General features: G+C 36.2%; 1 protein-coding gene across 1 annotated transcript in view; it reads right to left on the reverse strand.

The window, feature by feature from the left end:
• LOC105381823 (protocadherin-like wing polarity protein stan) overlaps nt 1-16,446 on the reverse strand; it is a 166,135-nt gene that overhangs the window by 112,053 nt on the left and 37,636 nt on the right. The window contains exon 2 of the mRNA XM_048628886.1: nt 9,654-9,706. The gene's annotated coding sequence lies outside the window, so the exon portion shown is untranslated. The remainder of the gene's footprint in view (nt 1-9,653; nt 9,707-16,446) is intronic.

Below are 16,446 nucleotides of genomic sequence, written 5' to 3' on the forward strand. Positions count from 1 at the left end.
AGCAGATATTAGTTAAAACCCCCAACTGTGTTACCCTCCTTGTGATAGAATTCCTCAGTCAGCAACTCTCCGAACAGAAAATCATAAGGAACAGATGATGACGTCATCATCCGAAGAGACTCCTTTCGAAACTAATATGTCATTGCCAAGACGCCTGTGGTCTTTCCACAACATAGAACAACGCGGACTCCCCAACAATGAAGTTACAATAACCGCTAAATAAAAAAATCCTTAGCAAAATTTCCCTTTAGACTTAAACACCCCTCCGTAAACACACCTCAAACACCTCAGTATGTACTGTAGGCTCCCTGAATACACTGCCATATCGATCCCGGGTGACTCATGCTGCAGTGCTATTAACAACGTACTAACTTCCACATAGCGTATAGTTTAATATAGTTGCACCTGTACAGTAACTTCTTGATGTGTTTGGCTGCGAGTTTATACGGCTTTGTCATACATAAGTAAATGCAAGTTTAGCTTGGGACAAGTGATATGTGGTACCTAAATGACAATGGGATATTTAGAGAGTTGAGAAAAACAAACAACATAAGAATGGCGAAGATATTCATGTCATCTCATCCAAAGGAGAATGGCCATTTCTTTATGGCGCCATGAACCGCCAGAACAGCCATTGATGAAACATATGCTGATGTGTAGCCAATGACTACAATATATCGTGGTGTAAACTTTATTATTATGAGGTATTGGACAACGATGATATAGGTGCTGAAAGATCAAGTCTTTGTACTGACTAGATGTTTCCCTCATCCTAAGTATTTTTTTAAACGTGGTTTAGATTTTTTGTGGCCGCCATTTTCATATTATGCTTTGTTTATTCAAAAATCCAAAACAAATACACAAGTACAAAACGATTACCAGTGACTTACGGTCAATGCCCACACACGTCTTTGACAAGTTCTAATTTGGCGCGAAATTCACGCGCACTAATACAAATGGGTCTGCCCTCGTCTCGATAGGGATCCGGAATCGAGACATGTCAGTAATGTCTCGATTTGGGTCTGGGGTCACTCTAGTTTACGAAAAACTAACTTACGGAACTTATCTTGGCGGCCGACGGGTGTGGTTAGTGACCCTGACTGCTAAGCCGAAGGTCCCGGGTTCGATTCCCAGCTGGGGCAGATATTTGTTTAAAGACAAATATTTGTACTCGGGTCTTGGGTGATGATATTTATATTTAATATGTATCTATCTATCTATGTACAGTTCTCCCATATTAATAATGCGCATGCAAATCTTCGCAAACTGTCGTATTCCCGGAAACACCCGAATCAGTGCCTTAAACAAAGCACTTGCATTTTGATCCTTGTTCGAAAGAAATAGTAGTCAATATCATGTGACACATAATCGAAAACAATTTGGGCGGTCGGTGGCTGTCACCGATCAGTCAAGGGTCTCAAGGTCAAGATCAATATTACTTTTGTGGAATTATAAAGAGCTGCAATTACACATCGTTCTTGTTATTTTTTTCAAATGTGAATTTAATTTCAACTTTAATTATTTTTGACGATGCCATATTATGAGGCACATTTAAGAATAAAATATGCGTCACATTGATAGACTTCACTTTGCCAATAAAGCCACACAAAAAAGACCAAATTTGTAATTGTAATATTATTGTGAATGATCAGCGCTGTACATACTTTTGAACTGAGACTTTAATGTAAACATTTTTATTAATGTGAAATAATCAGTGCTGTAAATACTTTTGAACTGAGAATTCAATTTTTTTATATAAACCTGTGTTTGAAATCCATTTCTCCTTATAATATAAACCTTGTGTTTTAAATTATTAATAATTATAAATTTAATATATAATTATATATTAAACCTTCTTTCATCCATCTTTACATCAGCTTCAGTAAGACACTTGAAAAGTACCTACTGTAACATTTTCGAAGTAAATTTTAATATTATGGAATATTATGAATTATCGAATCAAATTTCGTTACTGATAAATCAATTATCTCTTTTAGCACCAATTACATAATTCTACTAAAATTTCATGAAGAAAATGCACTTAACCACTCTAAATACATAATAGTTTTCTAACGCTCGGGAATACGACCGTTGCCGAACAATGACGAAGATTTCTATGTGCATTATCAATTTTGGGGAACTGTAATTGTGTAGATATATCAGCTGTCCGATACCCATAGCTTGGGGTCGGATGGCCGTGTGTGAGATATCCCCACATATCACGACTCTATCTCGTTGTAATAATCGTACGGATTGCATGACAGCTTTCGTTTGTTCGTTTTCGTCAAGCTAAAGTAGCCCTACTGATTAGTTTCACGCAACGGCAGAGAGGAATGCGTCAGCTGGATTCCAATAAGCAATTTAATTTAATTTAACCCTGTGACAGGGTCTGAAGGGTAACCCATGATATAAAAAATAGGTTTTTCAAAATTTCCTAATTTAAATTATGTAAATTACATACGTAGCTTATTTTTAGCAGTCCTAGTACAAGGTTCCATCGTTTATAACCGTTACCGTTACATTTGTCATACCTACGCTCCTAAAAAGGCTTAGAACAAAATAACTCTAGCCAAATATTTAACCTTCAATTTGCCGTAAACGGGATCGTGACCACACAAGCTAACTTTACTATTACTATAAAAATAATAATTAAAAAAATTAAAAAACCGACTTCAAAAAACCACTAAAATGTAAGAAATAATTTAAGGTTTACACAAATTCTACTCGTATGAGACAGTACAAATATACCTAAGCAGGAACTGTTCTTTTTTGATGTTGGTGCGGTGACAAAGTAATCTGAAGAAATATGGCACCAACTTCAAAAAAGAACAGTTCCTGCTTAGGTATATTTGTACTGTCTCATACGAGTAGAATTTGTGTAAACCTTAAATTATTTCTTACATTTTAGTGGTTTTTTGAAGTCGGTTTTTTAATTTTTTTAATTATTATTTTATTTAATAGTTTTTAGTTTATTTGTAATAATTTTCAATCAAAAGTAAGGTGCAAATGATACCAAAAAGTCCTACTAATCAATACGAATCATTCAAGCCTAAACACGAAGTAGTTGCTATATACCGTTGAGGAGTTCCCCTGACTGCCTTCGTTTCCATCATCAGATCAGCTCAAGGTCACCATCATATTTTTTTGTTATAAGAACTATATTTACGTTCTTAATTTCATTAGAATCGGTTAATATGTGCCCAAAATGGAAATTCATACCCTGTTTTTACCCCTTTACCCACCATTGGGGGTGAGATAAAATTCTGAAAAAAAAATGGGACCACTTGGGAGCTCAACCCAATACAACAAAAAAAGAATTTTCAAAATCGGTTCATAAACGGCGGAGTAATCGGTGAACATACATAAAAAAAAATATAAAAAAAAAAAAAAAAAAAAAAAGATCCCGACGAATTGAGAACCTCCTCCTTTTTTTGAAGTCGGTTAAAAATGGTCCAAAGTACCTTTATAAGAAATTGGAGCAGTAGATACCAACATTCAACTGAATTCTTAACCCCCTTTATGACGTCTGGGCACTCTACATCTTCCATCTCAATTTCATGTATAAAGCTCGAATGAGATAACTATTGGAAATGAATAGATTGAAAGGTAAATAGTAGTGGATAAGGTACTAAACCGGTTATACCGAGGCGAGGTATAACTGTGCGGTTTGGCTAAGTGATTATGATTTTCTGTTTCTTCTTACTTAACTATAGAGAGCGGTGGTATTAGTTTATGTGCAAACCAGGTTAGCAGCTTCAAGCTCAAGTGTAAAAGTTGTGAAAAACATAAGAAAACTCAACTAAACAAAGTGTATTTAATATACAAAGTTTTGTGTATTATATATAAAGTTATTTTTTACTTTTTTACCGAATTAAGATTAGCGAAATATGTTTATACTGACACGGGTGCCAATAAATTAAGCCATTAAATCTATAATGCGGAGTCATTAACCTAGCGTTTTCGTTTATTTTAATGGAACTTATTCATTGCTCATGAGTGTTTAGATATAATGAATATTATAATGCAGCATAGCCATGCGTATTTTAACAATACAGTGACAGTACCTACTGTAGCGTGTATATCGCGGGTGCGACTAGGCGGCTCGCCAAAATGTCTTCGTCTGGACGCATAAACTTCGCCTCCACACCTTGCCATTTTATGCGCTAACTTATTTAAAGCAATACTAGTTTGAATTTCTTAATATAAAATGGTTAAGCTATTTTGCATCGTATTTTTCGGTGACTAAGTTCCTTTTATACCGTACCAACCATACTATCTGCTTCGCTTTGCTTTAAAAGGTTTCCTCGTTTGATGGTGATATTTTAATCATCAGAAAATACTCTGTTGTTTTTCACTCACTTAATAATTTTAAGTTATAATTTGCTTTGTATTTGTACTTTTACCTCTAACAAAAATCAACCGGTGCACTAGGTACACTTTTCGCATTTCTATAACTAAAAATTTATATTTGGATTAAAAATAATATATCTATTTTCTACAACGACTCATATAACAAAGTGGCCTGATATAAATTTCAAATAAATTCAAATGTTTCAGTACTTAATTGAAATCTGAACATTTTAAAGCTGTTTATTTAGATAAGGTTTTTAGGCACTTTAACTATACGGCTATGGAGCGAAGTCTGCGATCCAACCTGGCAAACTACCATATTATTTTCAGACTCAAACCCTCTTATTATAAAACGTAGAATAATTCTGGCTTAGAAAGAGTTTTAGTCGAAAGCTTCATACCTTTCAGTAGTCTAGAGCCGTAGTTATAAACTGGACTACGTCAAGTCTACGTTTTACAATAAGAGGGTTACACATTCAGGGTCCTACCACAAAAACTGGAATAATATATTATGTTGTGTGATTGGATAATCTCAGTTTTTAAACCAAAGTCTTCACCGTTCATCCTATCAACGAACTGAAACTGAAAAACCATGGCAAACCGAACCCAGGTCGCCGGGACTTACATTGAACCAATGCCCTGAACTGAAATAACCCTGAAAAGTACTTGAATTTGAAGTTGAAGAAATTATTATTCATGGAGTTAAAGTCAGACAGGAGTCAGGCTTAATTTAAAGGATTATTTGGGGAGTACAGACGCGGGTAAGTTGATGGCTTTCATATATGAAGTAGTTTCCTTCAGGAGTTTCAGGACTTGTTGAATTAAGTTCGCCTTAATGTTTAGGACTGGTTTTTATTTGTATTGCAAGGGAGAGACCCCATTGCCGCGGTGCATCGCCGTTAAAGAGACATGACGCACCGCAGAAATACCTAATGGTACCAATTCGGTTTAATTTTCTAGACACAAAATTATTGCGCCAAACGAAAATAGAAGTACCGAAACTGTTATCTTCCCTCAAGTTCCGGAAACTTATATGAATAAAAGCGTAATGAAGTAAAACACGATGGAAGAGGAAAACCCTCACTTGTATTTACCGATGGCCACGAGATATATTATGTATGGTATGTTATTTTAACTATGTAGCAATACGAATAGGAAAATAAAAATGTCTAAGGGTAAATAAATATACAGAGTGTTACAAAAAGGATGTAAGCCGACAGGTGGTGACTCTGGGGATCATTACGAATGAATTTTTAATACTTATTAGCAAAAAAAGGTTTTCCATAGTGAAAAGTAACGTGACCACCAAGTTTCTATGGATAAGCAAAACAGGTTCATGTTTTTGTGATTTTCATTTCTAAAAGACGTAGAATAAAGTTGTTCAGAATGACCACTTGAGTCTATCCCTTCCTTATACCACTTTTGCAACACCGTGTATAAGCATAAATGTTGTAAAAACCAAAATAATGATACCTATGGGTGTTGTTTATATCTCAAAAGGCAAAGGTCAAACAATTCTAATAATTTATTTCCGACATTTCCGATCCCCGAATTCCGTTGAAAATTCTTGTTGGTACTCCGTACTTGCCTAATTCACAATTTGGACTGGTCGATTTATCGCCAGTTTCGAAATTTTAACCTAAAGCTGTCATTTTGAAGCCTTAGTGTTGCCACATTCAACATATACATTGGTATACTTATACAATTATATTAACTCGGTCTTTACTTTAACAGTGAGCGCTTTTGTTTTCATAATAGGTAAATTATATTTTATTACGTACGTACATATTTCTTATCTGTAATTTGTACATTTTTTTAATGTAAGTAGATGTAATAAAAGGTATGTACGATCCTTAACTTTAATACTTATCTTTATTTATATGTTTATTAATTCTTTAAAAAACACATAGGTATTTCAGAAATGGCCCCATAAATAAAAATAATTAATGTTGACAACATAATCGAGAACAAAAAAAAATTGTGAGTTACCCCGTTACACCTGGCATCCCAGGCGGGTCCCCGTTTGACCGCCACCCTTCGCCCCTTGTCACTCGTCTAATTTGAATTATGTAGGGACAGGCCCTGTAGAATATAAAATTCAGTTCACTAGGTCCCGTGGGCATGTCGGATAGGCATTACCCTTTAGCTGATTGCAAAATTGGACGTAAATTATTTAGGACGTTTAATTTAATAATAACTACTTTGTATTTTTTTATCACAATTTACACATATGAGAAGTACATGTAAACTTTACTATGGTAAGTATATACTTAAAGTTCTGACTACATTATGTGTAGCATGTTAGGCGTGAGAAGAAGCAATATTATACTTAAATAGGCATATAATGTTGTAGACAAGTTATGGAAAGAGGCAAAAACACGAATTTCTGGTATCACACCGCATTCTTTATCAAACTATAATCACTTTCACTAGCGATTCGGCTCGCTCAATCTCACTACATACTGTCGTTTTGTTACGGTATTTCTGACGGATTACATGTGATTTTGTTAGCTTTCGATTTATTGCCAAGCGTATGTCTTCATCATTCATTCCGCGGTGATATTGGCAAACAGCATCACTAATGTCCAGCTATGACAGAACATGAGAGACGTGGGATAGGCTGTGTGGGAAGCAAAACATTCATGTCACATGGACCCCGAAAGTGGCCTTAGATGAGAAATAAAGTCATTTATTGGTGAAAGTAGAAAGATAATAATGTAGCCGAAATATAAGATAAGGGAGAAGAAGAACATCCCTTATGAGGTCTCGCAAAAGTAGTATATATACGAGTATAGCACGAAGGAAAAGTCTGAAGAGGAATATCGTGTGACGCTAACATCTCAACCCAAAAACTTTTACTTAATGAAACCATTTACGTACAGTTAGCCCAAGCACCCACTTACCAAACTGCAATTACAATCAAAACCGCCAAATGTACCTACTTTAGAAACAGTTAAAATTTAAAAGATTGTAAAAGTATTAGTCGCCGGCTGTATAAAGCCGCCTCCATATCGTAAAACTTTGAACGTAATGGCCGGTGTCAGACTTGGCCGCTTTATGACGATTCAAATCGTAAAACGGCGAGGACTTTATTAATTTAGCCGTCCCCGACCGGTTCCCGATACGAGCAAGCTGCATAGGATAAAGTGATAAAGTTTTTGATACCGTCTTCAATTTGGGTTATTGAATTTCTTGTGCAAAATTTCCATTCGATTCCAAGAAAACTTACTGCATGATATGATTATGGTTTCCGTTTGCACGTGCTTGGGGATTGCTTTTGAAGGATTACACGAACGTATTGATTTAAAATCTATACAAACAACAAGTAGACAATTTTGTACTATTCAACGGTTATACTGACGACAACCAAATAACCCATAGATTGAATTAAAACCCATGTTCGAGATATGCACAAATAAACATATTTATACAACTTCAACGCACACAAAGACAGTCCAACCATCCCTTTCTACCGACAGGGATTAAAACCTACGAAAATGTCCCTTTAATTACACATTAGCCCATTGAAAGGAAACTTTATCCGTCGTCGCCAGCTACATGCAGAGTGATACGGATCAGGGGGGTCTCTCTATACTGACGGAAAACTAACGAACGAGAGCTGACGTGCAATCGGCACGATTAACACATCGATATACATAGAGCCGTGGTTAGCGCAACACTCCGAAGCTTAAGAAAAACAAAAATGCAGCGATAACATCGACTCTATCTGGTTGTATCAAGCGTGACGATTTCATGTCAATTTTCATGAAATCGTTCGTCGATTTAGAGAGTGACCCCCAGCCCCTCGAGTAGCCTTCGCAAGTTCCCGGATATTTCCCGGAATTCCCGCTTATCCGGGGAGAGCTTTCCTGGAGAATCAGATATCAGTTAGCGCGTATCAACTTTCCGATTAGCCGTATAGTGAGGGGCAGAAGCCGTGATGTCTTTGACTTTGGAACGTTCTTGTGTCGTGGGTCGTAAGAAACAAATTTATCCAGTGCGTGTTAGGTATAGTCACTGTTCGCATAAGTATTCTAGAAACCTTTGTTTGAGGGCGTTCTTTCGGAAAATAGAAACGATTAGAAAATGACTAGTTCTGTACTAAACCAGCTTAGCGACTTGCAAGCAATCCGGTAATCCTCGGGGATAAGACTTGTTGCTTGTTGACTTAACGTTTGTATAAACTTAAAAGAAGCTTAAAATTTATCTGCAGTGCTACTTGCTAATCTACTTAGTACAATTGTTAATTCGCGCGAATTGGTAACTCAGTAGGACAGCATTAAAGAATCGTAATATTGAGGTATGAATTAATGTTTTGACGATGTGACTACAATGAATATATTTTACAATAATTAATAAACTTATCTGTATAATTTTGACTTCGTACAAGAAAGAGGAACAATTAAAACTAGTATTTCCGTTACAAACCAAACTGCCGCGGGCAAGCAAAGTAAGACAAATTGCTCTGAAATTTTCCTGAAAACTAGTCCCATTATCTTAGTGATATAAATTTCACAGTTTTGAGAGTTTCTCACGGAGAGCTCTCATAGAAACTGTTTTATTTTCAGAATTTCAGTCTTCATTACTACCTACAGATATTACCTACAGATGCTCTATCTAGGCCACTAATAAAAACCATCCTGTATACAATAAATCTACTATATATTGCGCGAATTAATTTGCTTACAGTGTCGTGAATTCGTGAGTCTATCGCATCACATCATGCTTAGCGTTCCGTGTAATGTCTTAATTAGCATGGTGTGTAAATCACGACAATCATGTCGCTAATAATATGTGAACTAATACGGATTTGCCAACTCCGGTTAGTGGTAAGCCTACTTCAAAGAAATGCTAATCTTACTCGAGTGTCAAACCACTTGAGGGGTTACCACCACCCAACATTTATTAATTAAAGATCCTTAAGTAACGTCGCTCGCTTGTCAAATCGGACGTAAATTGTATGGATCTGACAGATGTTTGACTGGCGAGCGACACTTATTTTACAATACACTTGTCTGAAACCTACTCATATCGCACAAAAGCAAATCCAAAAATAGATCTATTACGTAGTGGTGCCAAGAACGGTCGCTAACTTCTGAAGCCCAGCAAGGCGAGTAATTACTTTAGCAACACCATCGCAGATATTTCCGAGTGTAGACGCTGTATGTTCGAATGCTAATAATAGCACTCATATAGCAGTTGTAGTTTATAGATGTCACATAGTTAAGTTTTCCGTGAATAATAAAATTAAATATTATGTGACCAAGATTGGACATTATTAGTTAATTACAACAAAAGCTTACCTTTGTCCCAACTTTTTCAATTCTGCAACAATATTTTCCGCCACTTCTTATTCCTGAAACAAACGAAAAAAAATTAGTAAAATATAAAACTAAACAAGTTTAGCTACCGCAACACTTTCGACACATTATCGCTTATCTGTCAAACATCTGTCACATCCAAAAAGTTACATCAGATTTGACTTGTAAGCAATGCTGTTGGATCGTCGATTGCTAATGTTTGCTGCTACTGCTACACGGATTCGTTATCGACGTCGATAAACTCAGCCAATCTCAGCGCCGTATTTATGGTGAATGGCATTATAGATACATTGGCGATATAGATACATTTATAACGAACCCATGTAGCGGCAGTACCAGTTAGCGTCAGACCGTGTCAGACGAATGTAATGACAAGCTTGTTCGATGCTTATCTCGTGACGTCACAAACCGTTGAACTGCCGGGCTTGTGAGACTTGTGACGTCATTATCGCGTACCTATGTATCTCACAGACTGAGAGTTGAGTGGGTGAGATTTAGTTTGAATGTGACGGCGTGATATATTATGTATGTGATAAGATGTTATTACGTAGGAATTTGGGTAGGTACATCGTAGTAGGTGGTTGTGATTCTTATATTGATGATTTTTACATTATAATACACTTTCTTTGCATCAAAAACCAAAAAAATACACTTACAAGCAATGAAATCTCCATGTTCGTTCCATGTCACTGGAACTTTTTCATTACTCGTGAGTGTATAACAGTTTAAAATGGCAGTCTTATTGCTTACATTGTGAGTATTATGACATACCTCTAGTAAAAAAGCTACTATTTACAGTATGAAAGTGAGTGTGCGTTACCGGTACCTACGCTTGGCCGGCCAACCGCCGCCTCCCGTGGTCACTGCTTGTGAGGAAGAAAGGAAAACCTTACGTGTCTCCTCAACCTTGGGACTTGTGATGTGAACTATGCGTACGGTATCTCTAGTTGTCTATGGTAGGTTGGGCTCACGTGGAAGAGGCTATAGCCGTTATCATCATCATCATCATCATCAGCCAATAATCATCCACTGCTGGACATATGCCTCTCCCAAGGAGCGCCACAACACTCGGCCTTGGCCTTCGTCATCCAACCACTACCCGCCACCCACCTAAGGTCGTCAGTCCAGCGGACAGGAGGGCTTCCCACGCTGCGTTTGCCTGTTCGTGGTCTCCACTCGAGAACTCGTCTACCCCAACGGTTATCGATTCTTCGGCAGATATGACCAGCCCACTGCCACTTCAGCTTGCATATTTTGACAGCTATGTCGGTAACCTTAGTCCTCTGACGGATACTCGTAACCTCATTTCTGATACGATCCATCAGAGAAACCCCAAGCATAGCTATAGCCTTTATACTTAATTCAAATCTAGGAGACTAATTCCCAACCGCATGACTTAAAGGCTGTTAATAACGCAGCAAATAAACAAAGTATGTTTCTAGGCGTTTTTCTCAAAAAGGCCAGGCCATGTAGGACAGGGCGCTATTAAGACGTGACAAAAGTTCTCCGTCGCGCTCGCTCTTGAGGCTGCGCGAAGTGAGTGAGCGCGATGCAAAACTTTTGTCACGTCAAACGTACTAGCCCTATTAGTCTACTCGACATATTATATACCTTCAGTTAGAATGTAGAAGTAGGAGAGCAAAAAAGTGATCATTTTGAAATTCGACAGATGACTCAAAAGGCGTTATAATTATTAATACGAAGCTTCACTGAGGTTGAAATTTTCCCTTATTTAATACCAGTTAACATGAAAGGTCAAGTACGAAAGATCAATCACAGCAGACTGTTTACGGAATAGGTAAAACTTTCCATCATTCATGGCTGATGGATTTTCACCACAGACAGTTCAGTATGTATAGGTAGTTATAGCTACGTGGTCAATGGTGCTATTTTAAACGAAAAATTTAACAGCAAACTTTATGTTTATAATAATATGAGTAAAATCATAAATTTTCAAAAATCTTAGAACGAAAGTGGTTCTGAATGACCCCCCTAGTCACGACCCTCTTTCATGATACTACACCACTTTGTAAAACCCTGTAGGTATACCTACATAAGAACGTACAGAGAGAATAAAAACAGATTTGCCCGACGACGACTGGAGGGTGAAGTTAAAAAGTTTAAAAAGAATAAATGAAAACGCTTGCCGCAGTCAAAACAGATGGAGTCCATTACACTCGGATCTTGTGTAGTTTCCTGGTGAACTCGTGTGTAGGATTCTCCTGCAAAGCCTTCAGATAAGTCATGGCTCTCTAGGGTTACATATACTTACCTAATACAAATGACGGTAAATACATTTCTAGATCGATGCTAAAATACATTATTCAATTTACTGTAAGTACTGTAATGCATAGATAAAACTCTCTTAGCTTCGCTTTTAAGCCAATTTTGCATTAAATATTGGAAGAACACTACTTTCTAGTATAGAGTTAACTTCTTTCTGTGTTATCTGTGTTCATGTTTACGTATTTCTCATTAATGGACTATGAACGGCCACTGCACTATGTTTGGGCATGAAGAGTAAAACAAGTGCCCTCGTGTATTTCGGCAAAATAACGTTAACGAATTGGAACCGGATAGGTTTTCAGGTTTTCAACCTTATTTCCATGTAACTACAACTCGTATCTCTTTGTACAACGACATGTAACTTTAAGGGTGGGTTGCACCGTTTAACTTTAACTATTACAAACGTCAAATCCCTTGAAGATTGAACTCTCTCGTCAAGGGATTTGGCGGGAACACCCAAATATTCCGAAAAACTTTTTTCCGAATTTGAAAATACCGAATGTGTAATTTACGAAATATTGCAATACCGAATTTTTAAAATTCCGAATTATAAAAATCACGTAAATTATAATTTCGAATATTATATCCACGAAGACTTGTTATTACGATTGTCAAATACACGAACGTAAAAAAACACGATTACTTAAGTATACAAAAATAAAATACCGATTTATTATAATCACGAAAAATTTAAATCCCGATTGAAAATGTGATAATTCGTGATTTTGACAACAACAAAAAAAAACGTCTTAAAAACCTTAGAACCAAAACCTAAAGATAGGTGCGACGACGAGCAAAGCGAGGAGGAGCGTGTTAGGTGCACATGAATATCGAAAGACAAAGCGGAGCGGAGCGGAGCGTTTCAAATATAGAGCGAAACAATTGCTCGGATTTTTATGGTGTTACCCTTAAAAACCTTAGGACCTAAACCTAAAGATAGGTGCGACGACGAGCAAAGCGAGGAGGAGCGTGTTAGGTGCACATAGATATCGAAAAACAAAGCCGAGCGCAGTGAAGCGGAGCGGAGCGTTTCAAATAAAGAGCAAAATAATTGCTCGGATTTTTATGGTGTTTAAACTTAAAAATCTTAGGACCTAAACCTAAAGATAGGTGCGACGACGAGCAAAGCGAGGAGGAGCGTGTTAGGTGCACATAGATATCGAAAAACAAAGCGGAGCGCAGCGAAGCGGAGCGGAGCGTTTCACATAATATATATTATGTAGATTAAACAATATTGTTAAATTGTATACGGATTATACTGTTAATAAACACACTATTCCTAATAGATAACTATTTCTTGTTAACTAAGATACATTCGGGAACTGGTATTTTCGGAATATTAAAAGTTCGGGATTCGTAATTTTAACATTTCGATATAATAAAAAACATTCTTTTGAAACATCGAAATTATAATATTCGGAAAATTTACTTTCGTAATTTGAATAAATCTGTTGTTTGAAATTTCGTTTATTATCCTATTCGTGATTTTCGTTATTCGGAAACTTAAAATTCGGGATTGTGAATTATTCGCAACTATGAAATTCGTAATTTAAAAAATCGTTATTTTCATATTCGTAAAAAAGTAATTCGGATTTATGTAGTGTACCCGGATTTGACGTTTGTAATAGTTAAAGTTAAATGGTGCAACCCACCCTAAGTGTACGCGATAGTTTAAATTTTGTATGGTGTTGTGAAGTGTTTTTTTAAAGGGACTGAGTTAAAAAGTGTTAAGTGTCATTTAATTAAAGAGAAGCCCTTTGTTATACGAAGCCGTAATAACGACAAGAGCAATCAAGTGGGAATATAAAATACGTCTCTCATTGAAGTCATCGCATGGTTTGTTTTATTATATGTCTGAATTTAAATGGACATCAAATTTGTTGTATTATACACTCACGAGCAATGAAAAAGATCCAGTGACAATAGCACCAAATTACACCTTACGGAAAAGGCTAGCTTAATGTCTATAATCTTTAATAAGACAATGGTAGCTATTCTGAAGGCAGAAATTATAATTTTAACGCTGTCAAACTATAAATTTTGCTAGCTAAAAATGACATTTGCGGCAACACTAATAGAGTTGAATTTTAATTAAAGAAATTAAGGTTTTGACAGCACTAAAATTAGAATTTCTGCCTTCAGAATCAGCATCAATATATTTTCATTGGTTTTCGCCAGTAAACCAAGTTTCTAGAGTTCAAAATAAGGTGGGAACTACTTTCCCTTTGCCCTATTAAAGGTTAAATAAATACGAAGAAGGAGACAATAAATGTAAAATACCTAAATGAGACATTTGCTACGATCAAGTCCCAGCTGAAATCTTCATAATTTGGCTTGCTAAATTGTAATTATAAATGTTAATGTACTTTCACATTTCACAGGAGTTAACATATTTATAAATCGTGAGAATTACATTTATATTTCTAATTCTTAAGAAATAGGTACTTGTTGAATGTTTGATATTTTTTTATGAAGAACTACACACACCGATTTCATTTTAAACTTTAAAAAAAAGTTATCAAACCTTAAACCTTGCCATCGGCCATACATGCATCTAAGGCCGATTTTTCCAGGAATAATTTCCCAAATGCGATTACATTTCAATAAGAAAATCGTAGAGTACAGCACGGAGATATGCACCGTCGCGATAGCCGGAGATACAGTTAGGATACAGAGCCGGTTTGCTGGCCTTTATGTACCGGCCATGGATCTAAGAAACTATTTTTGAAAAATTAAAGAATATATAAAATATTGTATGGTTATCCTGCCAGCTTCTAGGAAAGAAGCTCTCTCTGCCTCCAACCAAAAAACTAGTAACGACCACACACTATTTACAACTTATGCAATGATTGAAGTCGATAGGTTCAAAATCAAACAATTTATTTTCTGAATATAGGTTACAATGGTTGAGTTTATGATATAAGAAAATAATAATATTTATTAATTGATTAGCTAAACTCTATCCAAGATCAATATTCAATACGTTACGATAATAAGTCATTTATTTGATCACGACTTGACATCGCAATTATCGTAAAAAAATTTGGATTAAATTATTTGACATTATTTATATTATCAGCTACAGAACTATACCACATCCAATCCACCCAGTTTTCACGAATCGCACCAAATACGGAGCTCGACTTTTATGGTGCCTAGAAACCGGTCCCTTATCTGCTATCTGCAGTATATCTAGGTACCTAGGACATGTCTGTATCTAGACCCAGACAGGTTTAGGTTATTGTTGGGGCCTGGGAGGGGGATAAGGAAGCCAATGGAAGGATTTTGTAAGGAGCTCGTGCGGAAAGGTTTTGGTGCATTTTGCTGCGAGTGAAATGTAGTTCAGCTGTTGCTAATATTGGTTTTTCGAAATTAACCCTTTAACATGAAATATCAACTGCACAGTCTTACTATAAAATGTATCGTTTTCAGAAGTAAATTTTCCATGTTTCATCAAAGTTTTTCAATCAATACCTGAACGTATACCAGAATGACTGTGTTGGTTTTCAAATGTAGAATATAAATAAATAGGTGAACCTCAATCCTCACAGATGACCTGAAAAATATCTATACGAGCACTAATACTGACATAATTTGAATTTATTTTTCCATATACAGTATAGAAAATAGCTTAGCTTTTAGCAGCTTTGACTTCGATAGTGCGGAATTTACATACATTTCGGAAATATAATTTTACTCTATAAATATCTCTATACAACTACTCTATCCCTAAGCTACCTAAGCAGTAACTTGAGCTGACTTGTTTTTATAAAGTTTCATAAGGTTGTCGGAAACAGAAATCTAGTCTCTACCTAGACTAGATATACACTAGACTAGGAGACTCAAAGAGGTCGCGAGACGTGAGAAATTCATCTCAAATCCGGTTGCGCGAATGAAATACTGAATGGACACATCTATGCTACATCCACACTATTTGTGGTTAGATTTATAACGGGGCACATATTATGAGCATAATAACGTAATATTATGTTAGTAAACGTAACACATCGGAAATAAAGCGGGTTTGAGCTGTGCTTACTCATATCCGATTCCCGAATCACATCATATACCCTAAACCATTATTATTTACGTTACTATAGAACTGCCGCTTTCCAGAAGTACCTACGTGTACAGAGGGCGTTTTTGGTACGAGGTTTTATAAGACATCTTCTACTGTTCAGAACATAATAGGTACTCGTAGTCTTTCAATACAAAGAGGGTATAAAAATATATTTTGGAAGGAATTCGTTTAATTTTACCCGTGTGCGTGTCATGCACCATTAAACTGGCCAACACAACTTTTTTACACCACCGTGGCGTGGTGAGACTCAAAAATGTTTGTTCATAACATAAAAAACGCTCGAGCAACAAGATATAACCACGCCTTTAACAAAATACTATATAGACTTATGACTTTATAGACATAATGGCAAATTGGAAATAGTTAAAGTTTTTGTACTATCTATTCTAAATTCGAGGGCCACACATT

This window comes from Plutella xylostella, chromosome 22 (genome assembly GCF_932276165.1).
Source record: "Plutella xylostella chromosome 22, ilPluXylo3.1, whole genome shotgun sequence".
Taxonomy (NCBI): Eukaryota; Metazoa; Arthropoda; class Insecta; order Lepidoptera; family Plutellidae; genus Plutella; species Plutella xylostella.